Source organism: Carcharodon carcharias, chromosome 17 (genome assembly GCF_017639515.1).
Source record: "Carcharodon carcharias isolate sCarCar2 chromosome 17, sCarCar2.pri, whole genome shotgun sequence".
Classification (NCBI taxonomy): domain Eukaryota; kingdom Metazoa; phylum Chordata; class Chondrichthyes; order Lamniformes; family Lamnidae; genus Carcharodon; species Carcharodon carcharias.
This window is the reverse complement of record NC_054483.1, coordinates 22,643,654-22,668,077: the sequence shown is the minus strand read 5'-3', so window position 1 is coordinate 22,668,077 and position 24,424 is coordinate 22,643,654. Positions and strand designations below refer to the sequence as shown.

Below are 24,424 nucleotides of genomic sequence, written 5' to 3'. Positions count from 1 at the left end.
TTAGATAATATCAACACCTTCAACACTCTTTGTTCTTTTGTCTGTGACATCTTTTGGTTATCTCCATCTATTACTGACTGCTTGGCCTAACAACTTCCCCCATCCCCCCCTTAAACCAGCTTATATTTCATCCCTTTCCTATTTTTACTTAGTTCTGTTGAAGTTTCATGAGGACTCGAAACGTCAACTGTGTTCTTCTCCGCCGATGCGGCCAGACCTGCTGAGTTTTTCCAGGTATTTCTGTTTCTGTTTTTGTATTGTTTTACCCGTAATAGGTAAACAGGTTGATAGCCAACTCACAGCTCATATGTTGCTATGGTTGATATCCCATCCATGTGCTGTCAAGTTAGCATGCTTTACACCAAAGTTACTGACATTTTATGAAAGGCCATTAGCACAAGCTGTGCCTGAGAGTGACTCTGGGTAACAATGAAACATGTTTCACCATGGACCAATGTGTTGTGCCTGCCGTACCCAATGATTATAATTAAAACATGCCAGCCCAGGCAATTCCAAGCAATGAGTTGGAACTTGCTGAAATGAATTTCCAGTGCCGACATGACGGACTGAATGGCCTCCTTCTGCACTGTGAGAATTCTGTGAAATAAAAAAAAGAATGATCTGGTTGTATTCTGTTGGATATTTCTTTAAAAATAGTGCCCTCCACTTGCTCTGTGGGCGCTTGTGTTAGGTTTTTGACCGCAATGGGATAAAGCTATGTTAGGTTTTCATAGAGTAATTAGCATCCAGACCCCTTTTAAACAAGCTCACAAAATAGGAAACAATGTTTGTTTGATACTTGATATATACAGTGACCATGAGGTTAGGAGTACAGATTGCAAGAGGACTCATCATTAGCAGAGTAGTAAACACACTGGTCAAAGCTGGAAGTTGAAGTTCCACTGAGCTTTTGTGTCCAGTTCCAGGGTCAGTAACATCTGGTTAACATAATGATAAATGCACCAACAAGGTTTAGTTATTTTTATTTAGAGTATATTTTTAAAAATATATTTGTGCACGGGACATGGCTAGGCCAGCATTTATTGCCCATGTTTTAAAAGTCAACCACATTCCTGTGGTTTGGAGTCACATGTAGGCCAGACCCCCAAGTAAGAATGGGCAGATTTCCTTACCTAAAGGACATTTGTGAACCAGATGGGTTTTTATGACAATCGGCAATGGTTTCATGGTCATCTTCATCAGACTTTTAAATTACCGTCCGCCATGGTGGCATTCAAACCCAGTTCCCTAGAGCATTACCCTGGGTCTCTGGATTACCCAGTCCAGTGACAATACCACTACACCACTGCCTCCCCTGATTTCAGTATCTTGTAATGTGTCTTCCTCTTTAGTTCATTTGCACAACATTATCCTTGCTTTTCTCAAGAGTTTGTACCTCATTCATTTTTTCTCCTAATTTTCTCAAAGGGACATAGGACAATGACCTGGGCGTTTAGCCCCTCGAACCTGTTCTACCATTCAATGATGTCATGACTGAGCTGTGATCGAACTCCATATAACTGACCTTGCCCCATATCTTGCAGTATCTTTGATAAATTTTTGTTAACCAATTTAAAATTTTACTCTTGACCTTACATCAATTGTGTTTTTGGGGAACAGGGTTCCAAACTTCCTCCAGCTTCTGGTCCCTAAGTATTCATGGACTTAATTTCTGGAAGATATCGCTCTAATTTTTACGCTCCATCTTCGAGCCTGAGACTCCCCAGTGAATGAAAATAGTTTCTTTCCATCTGATCAGTTCCCTTAAGAATGCTGAAACTTTGACTAAATCATCCCTTAGCCTTCTGAGTTCTGAGAAATACAATCCTAGTGTCTATTAGTCTTCAGGTAGTCTTTGGATCATCTCCTGACTTCTGGCTCCATACCTAGAACACATTATATCTGTCCCTGCAGAGATTCTAACTTGTGCTGATTGGAACCATTTAGAATTACATAGAAAATACAGAACAGAACAGAAATAGGGCATTGGGACCAGCTATTCCACTGCCTTTTTTGCTGCACTTGTGTCTCTATCCATCCTTACTCATCTAACTCTCAGCATTACCCTTTGCTCACTTCTCCTTCATATTCTCCCTCTTATCTAGCCTGCCCTTAAATGAACCTATACCATTTGCTTCAACCACTCCCTGTGGTTGCGAATTCCACATTCCCACCACTCCCTGGGTAAAGAAGTTTCTTCTGAATTTCCGATTAGATCCTGGGTGACTATCTTTTGGTTATGCTCTTCCCTACAAGAAAAAACATTCTCTCTGTATCCACTCCATCAAAACCTTCCATCATTTTGAAGACTTCTATTAGGTCACCCCTCTCAAGAGAAAAGAGACCCAGCCCAATATGTTTTACTCTACATGAACACCTCTCCCCCTCTCGCTCATGAATTTATCTAACTTCGCTTTAAATGCATTTTGCTATTTGCTTCAAATGCGCCTTGTGGTCGTGCGTTCCACATTCTTACATCACTTTGGGCAACAAAATTTCTCCATGAAAGTTTAATGATGCATGTAATCTAAAGAAAGGCTTTAGTGCTTTGTTGTCAGGCAGAAAACTCAACAGCAGCATCAGCAGCACAAATCTCGCACAGAGATTTGCACCACTTCCGATCGGCTGCAGAAAGGCTCCAAAAGTGATTTGACTGCAAGTTTCCACATCAAGGCTCAATTCCAGTTCTGATTTTCGGGGAATGTTTCCAGATCAAGCTCACATGGGGCAGGCGAGAGGAAATATTTCCTTTGCGCTCGAGGTGTAGTGAAATTGGAAATCTCTTCTTTACAGACAGATCTATGGTTTCAAAGCACAAAGGCATGAAACCAACCTTCCCTGTGGGCTGGAGCTTTCTAAAATTGGGCCCATCAGCCTCGAGCCCTGGCTCAGCTGCACCTTGCTTTTATTACATTTGATCACATTTTTTTGGAGAGAAGTCAGTCAACAAACTTTGGTATGAAACTACAGCCAGTATTTTATATTTTGTTTGTAAAATATGATCATCTTTAACCAGAGTGGGTGGTGTGGGATGGTGAGATTGGCCGGGTGGTGAAATAATTTTCTGTCAATGCACAGCCCTATAATAACATTTAAGAGTGAATGAGACCTATATATATATATATATATATATGTATATATATATTTCTTTTGTTCATGGGATGTGGACGTCGCTGGCTAGGCCAGCATTTATTGCCCATCCCTAATTGCCCTTGTTTAAAGGGCATTTTTAAGAGTCAGCTTCATTGCTGTGGGTCTGGAGTCACATATAGGCCAGACCAAGTAAGGCCAGCAGATTTCCTCCCCTAAAGGGCATGAATGAACCAGATGGGTTTTTATGACAATGACTTCATAGTCATCATTAGACCTCTAATTCCAGATTTTTAATCGAACTCAAATTTCATCATCTGCCATGGTGGGATTTGAACCCAGGTCCCCAGAGCATTACCCTGGGGTCCCTGGAATACTAGTCTCATGACAATACCACTGTGCCTTCTTAAGGCACATTTTCAATGTTACAGAAGAAAAACAGGATAGAGTGGACAGCTCTCGTGGCACCAGTAGAGTTACCTTTATATAAGCTGAGACCTCTACAATTCTGCATGACAGAAGATGGCAGTATGGTGGTTATGTTACGAGACTAGTAACCCCAAGCCTTGTTGTGCTCCAGAAACATGAGTTCAAATCCCACCACAACCAGCTGAAGAATGTATAAACTCAGGTCACTAAATAATTATGGAATGCAAAGCTAGTCATCGGTGATGGTGCTCATGAAATTGCCAGATTGTTGAAAAATCCCATCTGGTTCACTCATGCCCTTTAGGGAAGGAAATCTGCCATCCTTACCTCATCTGTCCTATATGTGACTGCAGACCCCACAGCAATGTGGTTGACTCTTTGCTGTCCTCTGAAATGGCCCAGCAAACTGTTCAGTTGTGTTCAAGAAGGCAGCTCACCCCTGACTTCTGAAGGCAAGTGAGGGATGGGTAATAAATGCTGGTCCTTGCCAGTGATGCCCGCATCCCATGAATGGGATTAAAAACAAAACTTCAAGTGGCTGAAAAACAGTTCCAACAAGTGGATTTTGTGGGCCATTATTGGGGTGCACATGTGATTCCTTTTTGTGGGTGGCAGGAGGGGATGAGATGGGAGGCAGCCTCCACGAATGTGCAAGGCACATCAAGAAACCTGCACCAACTGAGCTTTACTTTGTTACTGAGCACTGTGGTTGTGTAGATTTTAAATGTCATATAAACTCAAGATGTTTCTTTTGGAGTCATTTCCAATACATTTTTCTCCCACCACCTAAGGAACAGCTTGACATGTCATCTCCAGCTACAACACGTGCGCAACAAAATACTGCGGATGCTGAAAATCTGAGCTCAAAACAGCTCAGCAGGTCAGGCAAAGGTCATCTCAATCTGAAACGTCAACTCTCTGTCTCTCCACAGATGCTGCCTGACCTGCTGAGTATTTCTAGCATTTTCCGTTTTATTATTGGATCGTCATCCACTTGGCCAAGTGCCTGCACTCCTTTTGAATTCCACCAGCAATCGTTATAGTTGCATTCTCTCCTTCAATGAAATACACAGGGGAAAAGAAAACTCATGAGTAATTCTTACTTAACAGCCATGTAGCAGTGGTCACACATCTGCTTTCCCCACTCATTGGCCCAGGATATTGAGGTCGGCGAGCGAGGGGGGGGGCAAGGCCCACTCACCGACGTGTAAAATGACACGGGATGACGTTGGGCGGAACTCCTGACTTCACCCCGCGTCATTTCAATTTGCAGGTGGGTGGGGGCATAGCCGAGTCAGCTGTGTGCATGTCAATGGCCTATTGAGGCCATTTAAAAAGTAATTGGACTAGTTAATGGGCCTGCCCATCCAATCTTAAGGTTGGCGGGCAGGCCAGGAACTCTGGCGGGCTTCAGAAAAAGCATGAAACCTCATCCACGGGTGGGACGAGGTTTCATGTAGGTTTTTTAAAAATTTAATAAAGGTTTGAATGAAAGTGATTGACATGTCCCAACTCGTGTGACAGTGTCACATGAGGGGACATGTCAGGGAAATTTTAATTTTGTACATTGACCATTTTTGAATTTGGTGCAGATACCCCTGCTGCATCACTTAGCCTCAGGGAGACGAGTGCGCTCTTTTGTGCGCATGCGTGAAAGAGCACACTCCCGGCTGAGGGAATCCACCCCCACCCCACACAGGGAGTGCATAGTGCTTCCTGGCGGATGTCACGATGGGCGGGCCTTAATTGGCCCTCCCACATAAAATGGCGACGAGGCGCGCCTGCACGCACCCACTCCTGCCTTTTCCACACTCCCCCTCCCCACCCCCCCAGCCCCCGCGACGGGGGGAAAATGCTTCCCATTGTTTCTCCACTATGGCTGGGTCAAAATCCTGGAACTCCCTACCTCACAGCACTGTGTGTGTGCCTTTACCCATGTGAACTGCAGGGGTTCAGCGTTGGGATGGTGTTGGTTACAGAACTTGTCTGTTAAAGAAGTCCTCATAGGCTTCTTTATGTTAACAGCAAATCTTTATTAACTACTTGTAACGATATACATAATACTGTAAAGGGTACAGGCAGGGAGCTATCTCCATCCTCGGTCTTAACACGCCTCTGGCTAACACCATACTGACCCTGGGTCTAAATCATGTGTCTTCTTATGTCACTGTGTGGGCAGCACTATACTCAGTCCCACATTAACCCTGTATGTACCAAACCCTTCTACTACAACCACCACCTTCTCAAGGGCAACGAGGAGTGGACATTAAACTCTGGCCAGCACTTGTTTCATGGTCCTCCTATTGAATCCGAAGGATGAAGTTTCCCTCATGCTTCTACGTGTTGCTGATACACAGTCCACTACAGTACAGGAGTGTACTAGCAGTTCTAGTGTACAGAATAATGGCTTTAACATGATAGCAGAGGACCACCCACTTGTACCTCTTGGCACACAATGTGGCTATAAACAAACGATAACACTGCCAACCAGACAAGGGACAAGGAACACACTGTACCACGAGTTAATGATGTGTCTTTATTACAAAACCACTCACAAAGTAATAGCTGCAAAGACTTGGGCACAACTTCATCACAACCGATTTGTTGTGAAGACCCACCTCACAACCGACCTCATCCCAGAACATCTTGAACAATTTAACTTTCAGGCAAATGGTTAGGAAGTTCCATCTTTTCCCATATCCAACCCAGTTTTCTTTTTTTTTTCAATTATTCATTCAGGGGATGTGGGCATCACTGGCTGGGCCAGCATTTATTGCCCATCTCTAATTCTGCTTGAGAACTGAATGGTTTGTTCAGAGGGCAGTTACGAGTCAACCACATTGCTGTGGGTCTGGAGTCATGTGTAGGCCAGAATGGGTAAGGTCAGCAGATTTCCTTCCCTAAAAGACATTAGTGAACCAGATGGGTTTTTAACAACAATCGACACACTTCTTCCTGGGATCCGAGAGGGAAACTACACAACTGTCGTAACCTATATTTTAAGTGCTATGTTTGAGATGCAGCTCTAAATTCAGGAATTAAACCACCAGTTCTCGCCAGGTTTTACATTAAACTAAATGAAGCAATTTTAAAATTTGCACAAGTTAAATATATACACATGGCTGCAAATTACTACTATCATAACTTTTAACAAATTCCTAAACTAATCTCCATTAAGGCAACAGCAACCCATAGACTTAACCCAACACCAGGCAAAGCATTTTCACCTTAGGAATTCAAAATAAGGTACTTTTCAGTTTGGTTCCTGTGGAGGCAGATGGAGGCTTACAGCTGCTTTGATCTACATTGCCTCTGCCCTCCACACACAAAACTACAATCGGTTTTATCCAGCACATCTCATTGAATGTAAATTCTCATTGTCTCACCATTGCCTCTTTAATCTTCTAACAATAAAACCCCTTTCATAGTCCCAATTTTATTAGTAATGTAAACATATTGCTTGGTCTCTGCCAACTAGGTGTCAGATTTCACCCCACTTCTTGAATGCTCGATTTTAAAAATGCAAATACAATCTACCTCTCTTACATCTCAAAACTAGTACACATCAGGCTAGCTGATTTTAATCCAATTAAGACACACCCACTGACTAAAACTCTATTTTAAAAGAAAAATATTTTCCAATCATATATACATTAATAGCTTCATGACATCTGGGAATGTAGGAGAAAGAAGCATGGAAAGAAACTAGTGTAAGGGAGTATTCTCTATAACTGAAAATAGGTTAGAATAAAGTTATAGAGTTTGCAGCTGGCAGTCTTTGGGATTTATTGAAACTATTCCAACCCAACTACACAATGATATATATCTTGAGTGGCATTGTCATTCTGAGAGAGATTGCTCCTAGTTTCATCAGTTGGCTTACGATTAGACTGATATAGATCAAATTCATTTCACATACAGCCAGGAGATAGAAGAAACATGTAGCTTCTCAAACTGTGTTGGATTTGGACACAGATTTAGGAGACAAGGAGCTAATATCTCATCCACCGCATCAACTAGTTCCCCATTCGTGACTCAATTTAATTATTCCACTCTCCAAGGTTTCTGCACTCCTCCCAATTCTGGCCTCTGATGTCTCCCAGATTCTAATCCTTCCACTATTGACATATGTGCCTTCAGCTCCTCTTTCTCTCTCCCTTAAAACCTACCTCTTTGATCAAACTTTTGGTTACCTGTCACAGTGCCAAATCCTGCTTGACTACACTCCTGGGATATTTAATTCAGCTAAATAAATGCAGTTCGTTGTCATTTAAAGCTCGTGGTGTCACTTTGAGTCTTCTATTTACTACTTCTTCCAAAATGGTATAAAATTCCTCATTCATCCTTTTGCTGCCTTTGTTCATGAGATTCTGACAAGTTCTAATGTGAAAGTCTGATGCTTTCTTGGAATGAAACAGATGTTCCAACCATCCATTAAATAAGAAATGTATCCGCTGGGAGCGACAGAGTTCAAACACACGTGTCCTGTCACTCGAAGGAAGTCAAACCTCTGATGACAAATGGTGCATTCGATTTGGGATGTCTGCCCTGATGTTTTTATGTGAGCTGGCTAACAAGGTCTAAAACCTGGAAAGCTGTGGCCTGAATTTTGCAGTCCCGCAGCAGTGTCTCTCAACCAGCCCTCGGCAGATGTGGTGAGCCATTTAAATCTCCATTCAGTTCGGCGGGACCATAATAGCCCGCCGCACAGGAGGGGCTGTAAAATTCTGGCCTGTGTGAATAGGTCAGAGATGCTTAAGTGCTGGATGCTTTACCAGAAGTGACAAAACTATGAATCAGGGTGGTATTAGTTGATGGGTTGAAAAGGAACTGTGAAAATCTAAACCATCAGGACTGTCATGACCCTAGGGAGAGAGAGTTTGTAAAAGTGTGCCTTGCTACAGATAGTCTTGATATGTAAATTGTTGTATTGACAATTAGCGTGAACTTCATCGTTTCGACTAAATCCACGTGACTCTTAATGCATGTTTAATGTGGATTTTGGGGTTTGACTGGAAAAATGAAATGCAGTCTATCAATTACTTACATCAGCATCGGTTGGAGGTACCTTTCTTTTTGAGTTATTGGTCTCTACGGGGGTCGTAACACATGTAAATATTGCACCGCATCACTTGACTGCCTCAACATCCTTCTTAGAGTGTGGCATCCAAACTTGCACACAGCACTTCAACTTGCAAGATCTTCTGTCCATTCATCCACACATCTCAACTTTTATGCTCAATCCCTCTTGCCATGAAACCCAGTATTTCATTCTCTTTTTCTTCAATGGTTTTGACTACTTGACATGCTGCTTTTAAAATCTTGTGAACCCAAAGCTTCCAAATGCCTCTGTTTCTCTCACCGCCCATTCAAACCGGAGTCTGAATTTTTTTAAAATCAAAATTCACCTCCTGAAATTGAATTCCTCCATTGAAGGAGGAAGAAAGCCGCCAAGGGACAGGGATTGGACGTTGGAATTGGCAAAAAGGTGGCGAATCAAATTCACTGAATCATAGAATGATACAGCACAGAAGGCCATGAGATCCATAAGACATAGGAGCAGAAATTAAGCCATTTGGCCCATCGTGTCTGCTCTGCCATTCAATCATGGCTGATAATCCATCGCAGGAACGGTGAAGAGGAGCTTTGATATGAGTGTTAAAATTCGTGAAGGGTTTTGATGGAACATATAAGGAGAAGTGGCAGAATGTTGATAACTCGAGGACACAGAATTACAGCAATTGGTAAAAAAGCTGGACACACAGGCAGCACGAGGAAATGTGTTTTTACGCATCTGGAATGTGCTACCTGAAAGGGTGATGGGAGCAGATTCAATACTAACATTCAAAAGAGAATTCGATAAGTAATTGAAGATTTAAAAAAATGCCGGGCTATGGAGAAAGTGGAGCGGAATTAATTGGTGAACTCTACAAAAGATCTGGAATAGGCCACATGGCCTCTTTTGCACTGTGCCATTCATACTCTGAGTTCAATTTATCACTTTTTCATCCATTCCACCATCTGACAACTTTTTTCATCCTCAGAGTTCTATCTTCAATGGAGGAAGTCAAATGGTGGTGGTGGGTGTGGGGACAGAAACCGTTTGCATAATCCTTTGCGTCTTCTCATTCCTGCTCTATTTTTCAAATTTGGAGGGGAGAAGATAATTCGAAGGAGGGCTAACACTCTCTCTCCCTAGGGTCATGACTGTCCTGATGGTTTAAAATTCCACAGTTCCTTTTCAGCTAGTCAATTAATGCTACCCTAATTCATGGTTTTGGCACTTCTGGTAAAAAACACCCAGCACTTTAGCATCTCTGAGTTATTCACACACCTTTCCAGGTTTTAGATTTTGTTAGCCAGCTCACAAGTTGCCTCCAAGTGCTCCTGTCTCATTTTATGCCAGAGAAAAACTGACCTTCTCCCGAGAAAGACTTGCTTCTTTTCCTCACAAGGATTCCATGTGTATTGCGTCTGAACATAAGCTGTAATCTGTAACCCCAACTAGGTTTCTATTAGTCTTTTTTTTAGCTAACTCTCATTTCCATCACAATCACAACCGAGATCACAGACCAGTTTATTGCTTTGCCTCGTATTTGAACTCCATCTCCTATGCAACATCAGTCAGAGTCTAACTTCTCAGAAACTATGTCATAGCCAGGAAATCCAATTACTATCCTCCCTCCCCCTCCACCTCCAGAATGACCTTAATTTCACTTTGGTTGTAAAGGGATATCTCACAAATACAAGAGTTTTGCCAAGAACAGAATTCAGCATACAAGGATGCTGCCTGGCATAAGTGAATGCAAGTATGAAGACAGAGCTAAAGAAAGGAGCTGGTTTTTTTATGAGTGGATAGAAATGCAATATGAGCTGGTTTAAAATGATGAAAGAATGATACACAGTAGATCAAAACAGACTGTGACCAGTGAGTAAGGAGTCTAGAACAAGGGGTTGTGGGTCCAAGGTTAAATCAAAGGGAATTAGCACAAAGGGCAGGAGAAATTCTTTGGCACAAAAACTTATGAAGCTGTGCAATGCACTCCCAGAGTTGGTGATTGAAGTGGAGACCATGTTAATATTTACTAGATTAGATCGGCGTTTGAATGAAATGAGGTAATAAAGGAATTTTGGAACAGGGCAGGCACATGAAATGATGCTGCTGCTCCTGTCAGGATAAACACAACATGAACCAGTTGAGTTAAATGCTCGTTTAAATAAATGTCTTCTAAGTGGAAAGACAGGGAGGTAATGGCAAATCTTTGTAAATCAGCAGCTTGGCTGCAGCTGAGATACTGTTTCCAACTTTGGACAGTATATTTTAGGAAGGACATTAAGATCTTGCCTAGTTGCAAAGGAAATTTACCAGAATGGTATCAGGAATGAAGGAATTTGTTACTGTTGAGGGACTGGAGAAGCTGGAATGTTCCTCCTTAAAGCAGAAAATGTTAAGGAGAGATTTAATAGAGGCATTCAAAAATCATGAATGGTTTTTATAAGGTTGGTAGGGAGCAATTGTTTTCACTGGCAAAGGGATTGGTAACAAGAGAATACAGACTTAAGAGAATTGGCAAAAAGTCCCGGGAAGGAGATGAGGAGATTTTATGCAGTGAGTTGTTTTGATCTGGAATGCATTGCCTGAAAAGGTGGTGGACACAGATTTATTCAAACTTTCAAAAGGGAATTGCGAAAGCAACTTGAAAATAGGAAATTTGTACACAAACAGAAAACGAACAGGGAGTATGGGACTCATTTGATAGCTCTTTCAACGAGCTGGCACAGACATGATGGGCTGAATGGCTCCTGTTGTGCTGCCTGATAGTCTGGGCATTTCATTACAGTAGTTCAGAAAGGCAACTTCAGCCTTTCAGGGCTATGATTGTTTTGTACTCTGAGGAATTTGGTAATAATTGCCTTGCCAAAGACATGAATCCTTATATTTTTTCGTAAGCTCAGTCTCAGTTAGTTCAGAACAATGACAGGAGGGATCAGAGAATAGGCTTCTTGAAGCATCCAAAAGGGAAATTGCTCAATTCAGCCCCAAGATCCAGATAGGATTATTATTTCTGCATTGATTGACAGCCATGCTTGGCAAAGCCTCTGATGTGGGTATTATTTTTTTGAGACCTCAGACTCTGGCTGTGTATGTTCGTCTGCTGCTTCGAGGGGTAATTTATTGAGTGCCGTATGGAATCTTGGAAGGAGCCCCCATGGCTGGTGCTTCTCCATTTGCAGGCTGAAGCTATATCTCTCTCTCGTGTGTTGGCCAGCAAGTTACTCATCACCGCTTCATTCGCTAGCTCGTGAGGAAAAGGAGGGTTGATGTTTCACTGCAGAAGGAGATGCACCCTCTTGGGACCAATGCTAGCAGTAATACTGACAGGTCTGAAATGATTTGGGTGAGGGACTGTTCCTTTGCATCCCAGGTGAAGTAGCTGCGGGTTTTTTGCTTCGTGATGGACACAAAGACCATCCATGGAATTCTTAATCTTGTTTCCTGTAGGTGCGAAGCTGCAGGACTCCAGTTGTGCATGGTTTCATCAAGCACAGACGGCTTGGAAGAGTGCAACATTCTGGAGTAGCATTTGCAAGGGCTTGCACTGAGGCCTTGATGCATGTTCAGGGATTTCCAGTTTTGCTGTCTTAGTTGGTGGTGGTGCAAATGTCTTGATTTAGAAGAAAGAAAGAACTTGCATTTCCCTCATCACTTCAAGATGTCCCTCAGTGCTTCACCAGTGCAGTACTTGTGAAGTGTAGTCATTGTACCGGCACTGAAGAGTCAACCCAAATTCTGGGCGAGATTTTCCGGTCCTGTCAGCGGCGGGCATCATCGTGGGTGGGACAGGAAAATTTGGAGAGCAGCCAAAAATCAATTGTTCTAGAACAAAGGGACCTTGGCGTATGTGTCCATAGATCTCTGAAGGCGGAGGAGCATGTTAGTGGGGTGGTGAAAAAGGCATATGGGACAATTGCCTTTATTAATCGAGGCATAGATTACAAAAGGAGGGAGGTCATGTTGGAGTTGTATAGAACCTTGGTGAGGCTACAGCTGAAGGACTGTGTGCAGTTCTGGTTGCCATATTATAGGAAGGATGTGGTTGCACTGGAGGGGGTGCAGAGGAGATTCACCAGGATTTTGTCTGGGATGAAATATTTAAGTTATGAAGAGAGACTTGGGTTGTTTTCGTTGGAGCAGGGAAGACTGAGGGATGACCTGATGAAGGTGAACAAGATTATGAGGGTCATGGACAGGGTGGATAGGGAGCAGCTGTTCCCTTTAGTTGAAGGGCCAGTCACAAGGGGACATAAGTTCAAGGTGAGGGGCAGGAGGTTTAGGGGGGATGTGAGGAAAAACTTTTTTACCTAGAGTGTGGTGACGGTCTGGAATGCACTGCCTGGGAGGGTGGTGGAGGCGGGTTGCCTCACATCCTTTAAAAAGTACCTAGATGAGCACTTGGTACATCATAACATTCAAGGCTATGGGCAAAGTGCTGGTAAATGTGATTAGGTAGGTAGGTCAGGTGTTCCTCACGTTTCGGTGCAGACACTGTGATTCTGTGTGACTTTTGGCTGCTCTCCAAATTTTCCTGTCCCTCCCGCGATGATGCCCGCTGCTGGCGAGACCAGAAAATCCCGCCCAGTCTCTCTGGAGAGGAACTTGAATCCAAAACGTTCTGACTTGGAGGTGGGAGTTGCAACCTCTGAGCCAAGGTTGATGCCTATTTAAGGATACAGAGTGGAGGAAAAGTGAATATGATGTGATGTATGTTGCTTTGGAAGCGGAGGAGGAAAGTTCCGAGGACTATAGGATTGATAGGATATTGCCAACTCATGGCAAAGATTGTACTTGCAATGGATACAGCACCTGATGGAGCTGATCAAACCTGAGGAAAACCCATATTCTATAATAGTCATTGGTTGATGGATGGGTTGAAGACATGGCTTGTTAATTGTTCAATATTTGCAAAGCTGAAAATATAATTCATTCTGAATAAAGTCCAGGACAATGGGTAATGTCATATGTCACAGGCATTCATTATTTATAACATTTAATTGAAATGATCAATTTTTAATTGGAATGCAGCCAGTGTAAGGAAGGGAAAAGCCTGAAAAGATCAGAACAAATGTCAGCTCTGGTGTGACACTAATGTACTGCCAGGCGATTTCAGCAGTCAGATGCCAAAACAATATAAACGTACAGTATCGGTGCTGAACATTAATTTCCGTTTGCAGATTGCCAAGATCTTTTAGCTTTAGCCTTACAAATTAAAAGGCAAGTCCATCACCTCAGATAACTTGTGAAAATAGCCACAAAAATGCAGTCATTTAGTTTGACACTCTTGAAATAAAACTACACGTGGGAATTATTGTAAGAAATACGCTGCACAAAGGAAGTGGAGAGCTCAGTGCAGTCCCATTAAAATGATCTGTTAAAACCATTAAGGAAGCCTTCAGTTTGTTGAGTTTTGCCCTTTGCCTACATGAATATTTAACTTAATGAATTAACATATGTGTGTCATGCTACGCAGATATCAGAAAAAGTTAGACATCTGAATAAGAAAAGAAGGAATTTTAGAAGCTAAAGGTAGTGGAACTTCAACATGCCTGACCACTGCTGGCCAATCTTGCTTGATCTTTGCTCCATCTCATTGTTGCCCTCAAACACTCCACTTCCCAAAAGCACCAATCATGGGTTCCTTGCAAAGCAAAGGTCATAGCTTTGTTTTTTTTTGAATGGGCTGCCCTTGGATTCAAATGAAGTGGCAGAAAGGGTGGACGATTGTTTCTGTCTTGCCGTTAAATGCTTCAGCATGTCTTATAAATAGAACAGGATGTGGTGTTTACTTTATGGACTTCATGCTGACATCTCAAGGCAGAATATCACTAATGCAGTCACCGTGACTTCTCTCCCATTGGCACGTTCCCCAAATTGGACGACTGGGCTCCAGTCTTATTGGCAGCTCCTTTCCGCCAATGTGACCACCCGCCAGATGTCCAGCCTACTCCAGCCCCATTAGCTTTGGTCCATATGGCTGCGTAGAACACAGCCTGTGACCGTGAACAACTTAATGGACAAACCATGTTCATTCTACATTGTACATTGATGTGTAAGGAGAATTTGGAACCAAAGTCATGTTCCTTTTCTATTAAGTGAACAATCTGTCATTAATCTGAGCGTGAGCTGATGCTTTTCTATTGGGTCGAGAATATGGCAAATGTGAATGGTACTGACTTGTTTATTCCATTTCCTATTTTGTAAACTGTTATTAAATCTAAAAAGCTATTTTCTCTGGCTGGTATAAAATAAAGAAAATTGCTCCATTGTTAAAAGAAAACTAGGTCCACACACATTTAGCATAGCCACTTGGATGAGATGCTGTAGAGCTGCTTGTGGTCATGAAAATTGGACCCAGGCTAAGGAGCAATCATTTCAGGAGAGAAGGTAGAATGACTCAATTAACATTTTGAGACCTTTCCTGTCTGCAAATTGGCTGTAGCGTTTCCTGCATTGCAACAGTGACCCTATTTCAAAGGTACCTCAAGCGCTTTGAGACATCCTGAGGTTGTGAAAGGTGCAGTTTAAGTGCAAATCTTTCTTTCTTCTCTTCATATAATAGACAGCATGTGACAGAATGCTTTCCCTTTCCAGCAGGACCCTTCTTTCTGTCCATGTTACGAAGCTACACTCTCACAACAATGAGTAGCAATGGCAAGACATTCCAAAATCCAAGGTTTTCCACCTGTACCATAGGCACAATAAAAGACACTGTGTGTATGTTTGTGTGTATGTGTGTATCTATGCTTATGTGTGTCTGTGTCTGTGCATGCGTGTTTGTTTGTGTCTGTGTTTGGGTGTGTGTGTGGGGGGTGTGTGTGTGTGTGTGTGTGTGTGTGTTTCGTTGTGTGTGTGTGTATATGTCTGTCTGTGTGCATCTGTGTGGGTGTGTGTCTGTGTCTGTGTGTGGGTGTGTGCCTGTGCATGCGTGTTTGTGTGTGTCTTTGTGTGTGTATGTGTTTGTGTCTGTGTTATTCTGCAACATACGGTCACTTTGTTATTGTTGCAGTGAAATATCATAAGTGCATCAAGCACTGGGTGGTGCAATTCATTAAGCACCAGCCTTTTCACCTCAGAGACAGGGTATAAAATCCAGCCCAGACTGATTCGATGAAGTTGTTCTCAGTCTCTTGACTGGATACCTTGAAAGGGGTTTGGGCATAGATCCAAGTATAAAACTGCTCTCAATTTGGCAATAATGAATTGGGATTTCAGAGAGCTATAGGATGGCTGGCATGAATAATGGAAAATGTCGTACTGACATAGTAGGGGCTTGTGTTCTGACATTGAGCTAAATTACATTGTTGGGGCACAGTTAAGGGAACAAACCATTCTATACCTAACCCAGGAAAAGCTGGTGTGATCAGCGATTGCCTGAAATTGAAAATGTTCCATTTCCCAAGACCACTATTCCCCTAAAGGTGGGGACGGCAGGTTCCCCGTTATTCCAGGATGTCAAAACGAAAGGTGACTTCATCATCATATGTGGCTCCTCAAGTGACTGTGCAATGCAGGTCATGTTATCGCTGTTGGTGCTCGGGGGAACTCCGTCCTGCCTCTGGGATCGTTAGAAGTTGCGAGCTTGGTGTAGGCCGTCCACGAAGCAGTGTTTGCTCTCGACAAGGGCCTGTCAGCTGCAGTGTTTTCCCAGTAAGGGGGTCTGCAGTGTTTTCCCAGGAGAGGTGGTCTGCAGTGCAGATCTTTGTAAGGCTGTTTTTTAGGGTGTCCTTATATCTTTCACACTGACCACCTTGAGCTTGTTTGTCCCAAGAAGGTCTGCTTGGGGATTCTGGAGTCGTCCATTCAGATTGCAGAACTCGGTGGTGCAGAGGGATCTAGGTGTCTTGGTACATGAATCACAAAAAGTTAGTGCACAGGTACAGCAAGTGATTAGGAAGCCCACATCTGGAGTACTGTGCACAGCACTGGTCTCCTTATTTGAATAAATAATTGCAATTCATCCCTTGGATGAGGGTCTTATGAGGAAAGGTTGAACAGACTGGGCCTATACCCATTGGAGTTTAGGAAAATGTGAGGTGATCTTATTGAAACATAGAAGATCCTGAGGGCACTTGATTGGCCAGATACCAGGGGAAGGGAGGGTCTGGGAAACCGTTCGCTGCCCGCAATCGGCCCCTAACCCTGCTTTCACACTGGCTGGCCATTAACTGGCCAGCCAGCGTGAAGCACACACTTAAAAGGCCCAGCGCTGCTGAGGTGAGGTGGGAGGAGGGCGAGCGCTGAAGTTAGCGCTGGTGCAGGGGGAGCTCGCACTGAAAGCTCCCTGAAGGTGGGGAGCTGAAGAATTTTAAAATCAAAAATGAAGATTTGAAAATTCTGAAAAAGATGCCCCTGCTTAGGGGACACGAACATGAACTTGCGCGTAATAAAAAATGGTGTCAAAACATTTTCATGTTTTAAAAAAGTTAATATCGGAAACCTCATCCCGCCCGTGGATGAGGTTTCCTCAGAAATGCAAAGGCTGCCTGGCCGATTCACCCACCGCCCGCCAACCCTAAAGTTGTACGGGCTGTGAAAAATCTCTCTTAATTAATACTTCAGTGGCCTTAATCGGCATCTTAATTGTCGGCGGGCGCACTGCCGACTCTCACGCACGCCAGCCTGCCAAACTATCGTGCGGGTGGGCGATGTCATTGGGACACCCGCCCGACATCATCATGCGCTATTTTATGCCCGATCAGGTCAGGCACGTGCCTGCCCGCAGGACGTTAAATTCTGTGCTAGGAGAATGTTTCCACTTGAGGGAGAGACTAGAACAAAGGGGCACAGTTTAAGAACAAGAGATGTCCCTTTTAAGACAGAGATGAGGAGAATTTATTTTTTCTCTCAGAGGGTCGTTAGTCTGTGGAATTTTCTTCCCCAGAGAGCAGTGGAGGCCGGGACATTGAATTCATTCAAGGCTGAGTTAGCTAGACTTTTGACAGACAAGGGGGTCAAGGGTTACAGGAAAGTGGAGTTGAGATGTCAACCAGATCAGCCACGATCTTTTTGATTGGCAGAGCAGACTCAAGGGGCCGAATGGCCTACTCCTGCTCCTATGTTCCAATCCACCAAAGGTGCTATATAAACGCACATGAATTTAAGATTCACTTAGAAAAAATGTTTGGAAAAAACAGCCAATAACATGAGAGAAACTAACAATGCACATTTAAGGAACTTGCTGTGTTTTTTATATGAATGCAAATTATCCCATGGAAACATGAAAGGTGTAGATTAGGGATATAGTCTCAAAGACAACTTGTACTTTCAATTGTGGTGAGACAAGTTGAAGCATTTATATTCACTGATGTTAACTAATTCTTCCTCATATGTGCTTGTCAGAGACAACTTGTACAACTATACGAAATAGGAGCAGCCCCTCGTGCCTGCTCTGCTATTCACTAAGATCATGGCTGATCTATTTGTGTTTCAAGTTCCACATTCCCATCTAACCCCAATAACCTTTGATTCCCTTGTCTAACAATAATCTAGCTACCTCTGCCTTAAAAATATTCACTGACCCCCACCTCCACCGCCCTCTGAGGCAAAGAGTTCCAAAATTGCACAACCCTCTGAGAGAATAAAATTCTCCTCATCTCTGTCCTAAAAGGGCAACTCCTAATTTTAAAACAGTGCCCCCTGGTTCTGGACTCACCCACAAGAGGAAACATCCTTTTGACATCTATCTCGTCAAGACCATTCAGGATCTTGTGTACTTCACTCTTCGAAACTTCAGTGTCAAGGGTCAGTCTGATGGTATGAGTCATTGTAATTGATCTTCATGATGCAAGTGTGTTGAGACAGAGACATGATGCTGCTGAAATGACTGTGCAAGGGGGATGGATGCTGTTGTGAGAACAGGAATGAGAGAGTGACCTGCATGTTGCACCTGGAGACATGGGATGTTGGCAAAATTGATAAGTGAGAAGCATTCAACTCTGGCAGGTGATGGAATTGTTCCAAGATTGAATGACTGTTTGGAAGGCCAAAGCCAAGATAATGGGACGTAGGAGGAGCTGGCCAGAAAACTGACAATGGGCAGCCTGACATAGGAAAGAGCACAATGGAGGGATCTTTCATTCTAGAAGTTACTGTGTGCCCATTTCCTGGCAACCAGCACTCAGCCGACCTGAGAGACCTCAGGATTGATGGAAATCAGCATATTCGGTGGAGAACTAACATTCCCTGATCAAGAAACCACAAGTAGTCTTCACCAAGTAAAGACATGAATGTTGGGACCTTCATTGACAATGGTGCTCAGATATCTGCAGGCAGTTCCAAGGTCCTGGGCAGTTGCTGCAGATTTTGCTGCAGCTTTCTTACAGTATACAAGAAGGGATAGAGCAGCAAAGTGGAGTTGAGGTAGAAGATACAAATATACAAATTAGGAGCAGAAGTAGGCCATAAAGTTGCTTGAATCTGCTGTCAATAAGATCATGGCTGACCTAATTTTGGCCTCAACTCAACATTCTGCCTACCCTCGATAACCTTTCACTGCTTTGTTATTCAGGAATCTATCTACCTCTGCCTTAAAAATATTCAATGACCCTGCCTCCAACTGCTCTCTGGGGAAGAGAGTTCCGCAGGCTCATGACCCTCAGAGAAAAAAATTCTTCTTATCTCAGTCTTAAATGGGAGACCCCTTATTTTGAAACTGTGTCCCTCTGATACTCATCTCTCCCACAAGGGGAAACATTATTTCAGCATCTGCCCTGTCAAGTCCCCTCAGGATCTTCTATGTTTCGATAAGATCACCTCTCATTCTTCTGAACTCCAGTGGATACAAGCCCAACCCTTTCTCATAAGATAACCCCATGCGCCCTCCCCCCACCATTCCAGGTATCAATAGAATGAGCCTTCTCTTCACTACTTCTAACGCCTTTATGTCCTTTCTTAAGGAGACCAAAATTGTACACAGTTCTCTAGATGTGGTCTCATCAACGCCCTGTGCAACAGTAGCAAAGAATTTCTATTTTTCTATTCTATTCCCCTTCAGACCAGCCATTTTCTCATTCAGGCTAAAGGAGCTGTATGGTCTATCTTGCTCGTATTTCTTAGGATCTTGTACTTTGCCATCTTTTGTTCTCTGCTTGATTCTTCGACCTGCCGCAATACACTTCAGTGAACGGTGGGATCACTACAGCTCTTAGATGTGGAGAGGCTCAAGGGTAATTCCTGTTTGCATGTTATCCAAGAGGTAAATTAGAAAGAGCAAATTCTTCGCACTGCCTGTTGTTCAAAATGGTCAGCTCAACATGCTGCTCCAAGACCTGGTATAAGAACAGCTATTGGACCAGGAAAAAGAAAGAAAATACTTCATTTTGGAGTGAGCGAAATGCCAAACATAACTCAGAATGTCTGTCCACACTTTAACTTCAACCAAAAGTCATCTGCCTGCCAGCATTCCTCTCCTGAATGATAATACTTTTTCCAGCATATATCCTGGGTCACTGACAGTAGAGAAAATCACATAAATTTACAGCATAAAGGAGGCCATTGGGCCCATCATGTTTGCTCCGACCAACAAAGAGCTCTCCAAGTTAATCTCATTGTCCAGCGCTTGGTCCGTGGCCTTGTAGGTGCCAGCACTGCAAGTGCTTGTCGAAGTATTTTTGAAATGTTATTAGGGTTTCTGCCTCTACCATCCTTTCAAGCAGAGAGTCCCAAATCCCCACCATCCTCTGGGTGAAAAGATTTCCCCTGGAATCTGCCCTCCTGTCTGGTTATGGACTCCTCAAACAAAGGACCTTCCTATCCATTCTATCTAGACCTGTCCTAACTTTATGTTCTTCAGTGAAGCCTCCTCTATTTCAAAGATAAAGAACCCAAGCTTTTCAAATCTCTCCTCAAAACGAATGCTCCATTCTGGCAACTTCCTCGTAAACCTCCGCTGCATCTTCTCTCATGTAGTCTGGTGTAAGAATGTTCTGGGTGGGTCATGTGGTTATTTGGACACTTCAGATTTGAAAGGGCTGCTTTTTTTAAATGTTGTGAAATTAGACCCCGGGTTCTGGTTCACATTGGGGCCTGAAATGAGACTTTCTAGAATACCAAGTCAACTGTATACAATACTGGTGAGGTAAGAGAAAGATCTTAGCTAGGGAATAACATGTGGGAGCCCCTCATCAATCTTGAGCCTTCAAAGCGAAGGAGGAAAGACCATTAAGTTATATTTCCCCAGTGCCTCAAAATTAAGAAGCCAAGCAGTGGGATATGGTGGAACTTGCGATATAAAATCTTATCTGTAGTCTGATGGTGTGTTCTGTGTCATGCCAGCTTGTGCATTCTTCATTCCTGATTACCAGATGTTGACTGCTGTCACCGATCTCCTTGTTAGAAACTTTCAGACATTGAAATTTCACTTTGGTGTTGCAAGGGGCAACCCTAGAAGGTTGTAAGTTAATGCAGGGTGCAACAGCTCTCCCATTCCTGCCATCTCTTATTGTGCGCAATGCTGAAAAAGATCCAGCCTCCAACAACAAGAGAAAATGGGAAACAAAAACAGAATTACCTGGAAAAACTCAGCAGGTCTGGCAGCATCGGCGGAGAAGAAAAGAGTTGACGTTTCGAGTCCTCATGACCCTTCGACAGAACTTGAGTTCGAGTCCAAGAAATAGTTGAAATATAAGCTGGTTTAAGGTGTGTGTGTGGGGGGGCGGAGAGATACACACACACCTTAAACCAGCTTATATTTCAACTCTTTCTTGGACTCGAACTCAAGTTCTGTCGAAGGGTCATGAGGACTCGAAACATCAACTCTTTTCTTCTCCGCCGATGCTGCCAGACCTGCTGAGTTTTTCCAGGTAATTCTGTTTTTGTTTTGGATTTCCAGCATCCGCAGTTTTTTTGTTTTTATATAAGAGAAAATGGGAAGCAGAATGGTAGCCTGCTGTGCGACTCATGCACCAGAATCCAGAATTCTTTGGCCTCTTCTTGGTGCCGACTGTATTATGATTGGGAATATCAAGTTCCCCTCCAACCCTGGGTCAAAATCCTGGAACTTCCTCCCTAACAGCATTGTGGGTGTACCTGCACCACATTTTTGTACAGTGTACAGTTTTGGTCCCTGTATTTAAGAAAGGATATACTAGCATTGGAGACAGATCAAAAGAAATTCACCAGGCTGATTCCTGGGATGAAGGGGTTGACTTATCAAGAACAACTAAACAAGTTATGCCTTTATTCATTATAGTTTAGAAGAATGAGTGGTGATCTTATTGAAACGTACAAGATTCTGAGGGAGCTTGAGAGGGTAGATGTTGGGAAGATGTTTCCACCAGTGGGGGAGTCTCGAACTAGGGGACATAGTTACAGAATAAGGGGGCACACATTTAAAACTGAGATGCGAAGGAATTTCTTTTCTCAGAGGGCAGTGAATGCCTGGAATTCTCTACCCCAGAGAGCTGCGGAGGCTAGATCACTGCAAGTATCTAAAGAGGAGGTAGATAGGTTTTTGAAATATCGGGGAGTTGAGGACTATGAGGAACTGGCTCGAAAGAGGAGTTGAGACTTGGGGCAGATAGGCCATGATCTTATTGAATGGCAGGGCAGGCATGAGGGGCCGAATGGCCTACTCCTGCTCCTATTTCTTATGTTCTTATATGTGGATTGCAACGGTTTAAGAAGGCAGCTCACCACCACTTTCTCAAGTGCGATTATAAATGGGCAGTAGAAGCTGTCCTTGCCAGTGACTCACAAATCCTGTGACTGCAAAAAAAATCCATGCCAGAGAATGGTGAAACATGGGATTAACAATTGCTATCTGGTGGGTAGATGTCAATTTGATTCTCCATTAAGCATAGGATTCCACATTCCACTATTGAGCAGCCAGAGCTTTTGTGGAGGGATGGAAAATCCTGCTCAGTCCCTGCAACCTCCTGTCCCCTTCCCCAGATGCTCAGATGTGGTACTGATCTTTTTCATCTCAGAAGGATGAAAGGTTGAGTCAGGAGGAAGTGGTGGCAGAATATGAATGTTAGTCTGTGATGCCGTCCCAACCAAAGTAGAAGCAGAAGGTGGGAGTGGAGAAGTGGAGGATTGTTTGCAGTGAAGACATGTGGGTCACATTGCCCCCTCTGATGAAGAGAAGTTTCTGTTTCTGTTTTAGTTATATCGGCATCACAGACTAATCTCCATATTCCCCTAACATTTATATGGGTGCATATGGGACTAAATCAGGCAATGATACTGAAATGGATAATGAAAACTTCGAAATGGAAAGAATCTAAAGATGGGTCTTGAGGATTTCCAGTGATGGGGCTGTGACTATTTCCTTCAGCAGCTTGGTCCATTATGGGATTGTCCTTGGGGAGAAAGATTCTTCATACACTGTCTTGGAAACAAATGGCTTTAGCAGTTTGTCTGGGTGACTGCCGGGTGTTCTGTCATTGCCGGAGGGCACCAGGTACTTGTTTTTGTCAGCTGACACCAGTCCATTCCATGTTTTACACAACATGGCCAGTCTATTTTACTCCCTCCTTTGTTGTAGTGATTCCCATGCCAAATCTTTGATCCAGGATGTGACACTGGCGTACTTCCCATACTCATTCGTGCAGAATCGTGCAGCATGTCTTCGGATCGCTTCAATCTTTTTTTTATTCTTTAACGGGATGTGGACTTTGCTGGCTGGGCCAGCATTTATTTCCCATCCCTAATTGCCCTTGAGAAGGTGGTGGTGAGCTGCCTACTTGAACTGCTGCAGTCCATGTGGTATAAGGACACCCACAGTGCTGTTAGGGTGTTCCAGGATTTTGACCCAGCGACAGTGAAGGAACAGGGATAATATTTCCAAGTCAGTACGGTGATTGATTTGGAGGGGAACTTCCAGGTGGTGGTGTTCCCATCTATCTGCTGCCCTTGTCCTTCTCGATGGTAGTGCTGTTGAAGGAGCCTTGGTGAATTCCTGCAGTGCATCTTGTAGATGGTACACAGTGCTGCTACTGTGCGTAGGTTAGGGAGTGAATATTTATGGATGGGGTGCCAATCAAGCGGGATGCTTCGTCCTGGACAGTGTCAAGCTTCTTGAGTGTTGTGGGAGCTGCACTCATCCAGGCAAAGGGAGAACATTCCATCACACTCCTGACTTGTGCTTTGTAGATGGTGGACAGGCTTTGGGGAGTCAGAGGTGAGTTACTTGTCGCACGATTCCTAGCCTCTGACCTGCTCTTGTCGCCGCAGTATCTATATGGCTATCTCTCCCACTCACCACAAGAGAGACAGCAAAGGGAGGGAGCGATGTGCTGAGGGAAAAAGGCCATTCTCCTGGTGGAAGCTGTATGCAAAGTGTTCACTTGCACCTATCCAGTTATGCCACTGTTCAAAGACTGGACAGTACAACAGTACAAAAATACAAATTACTGCTTCAAACTCCTCCGAGCTCAGGCAGAGTGCTCACTGATTGAGCCTTCATAGTGGTCAGTCTATGTGTGGTTGTACTGCCACTGGTTGGAGAGGAGGAATCCACTGTTTGATTTCATTGTCTCCAGGACTTGTACAGTTCATGTGCAGAGCAGGGAGAAAAAAAAATATCCTTTTATTTGTCACAAAGCTCCTGCTGGATCAAGCTTAATCTTCAAGAGGGCGGGCAGAGAGTCAGGATACAGAGGAATAAAGAAAGCCTGCTCAAGTATACTGTTAAAAGTCAGAAAAAATAAATTTGATGGAACAGTTTTGTTTTTAAGTGATTCTTTTGCTCTGGGTTGTAAACAGAGAGGGTGATTGCAAAATCGACCAAGTGTTATGAATCTCCTCTGGCTTGTATGAAAGACCATTATGTAAGGCTACTTCCTGTTTTTATACTTGTCCCCCTATAAAAGAACACAGAGGCGAGTAGTGCACTAAATATGTTGT

At 43.4% G+C, this 24,424-nt stretch overlaps 1 protein-coding gene across 1 annotated transcript in view; it reads left to right on the top strand.

Annotated features, from left to right (window-relative positions):
* Positions 1–24,424, top strand: part of LOC121290179 (anthrax toxin receptor 1-like) — a 191,107-nt gene that overhangs the window by 116,909 nt on the left and 49,774 nt on the right. The window lies entirely within an intron of this gene.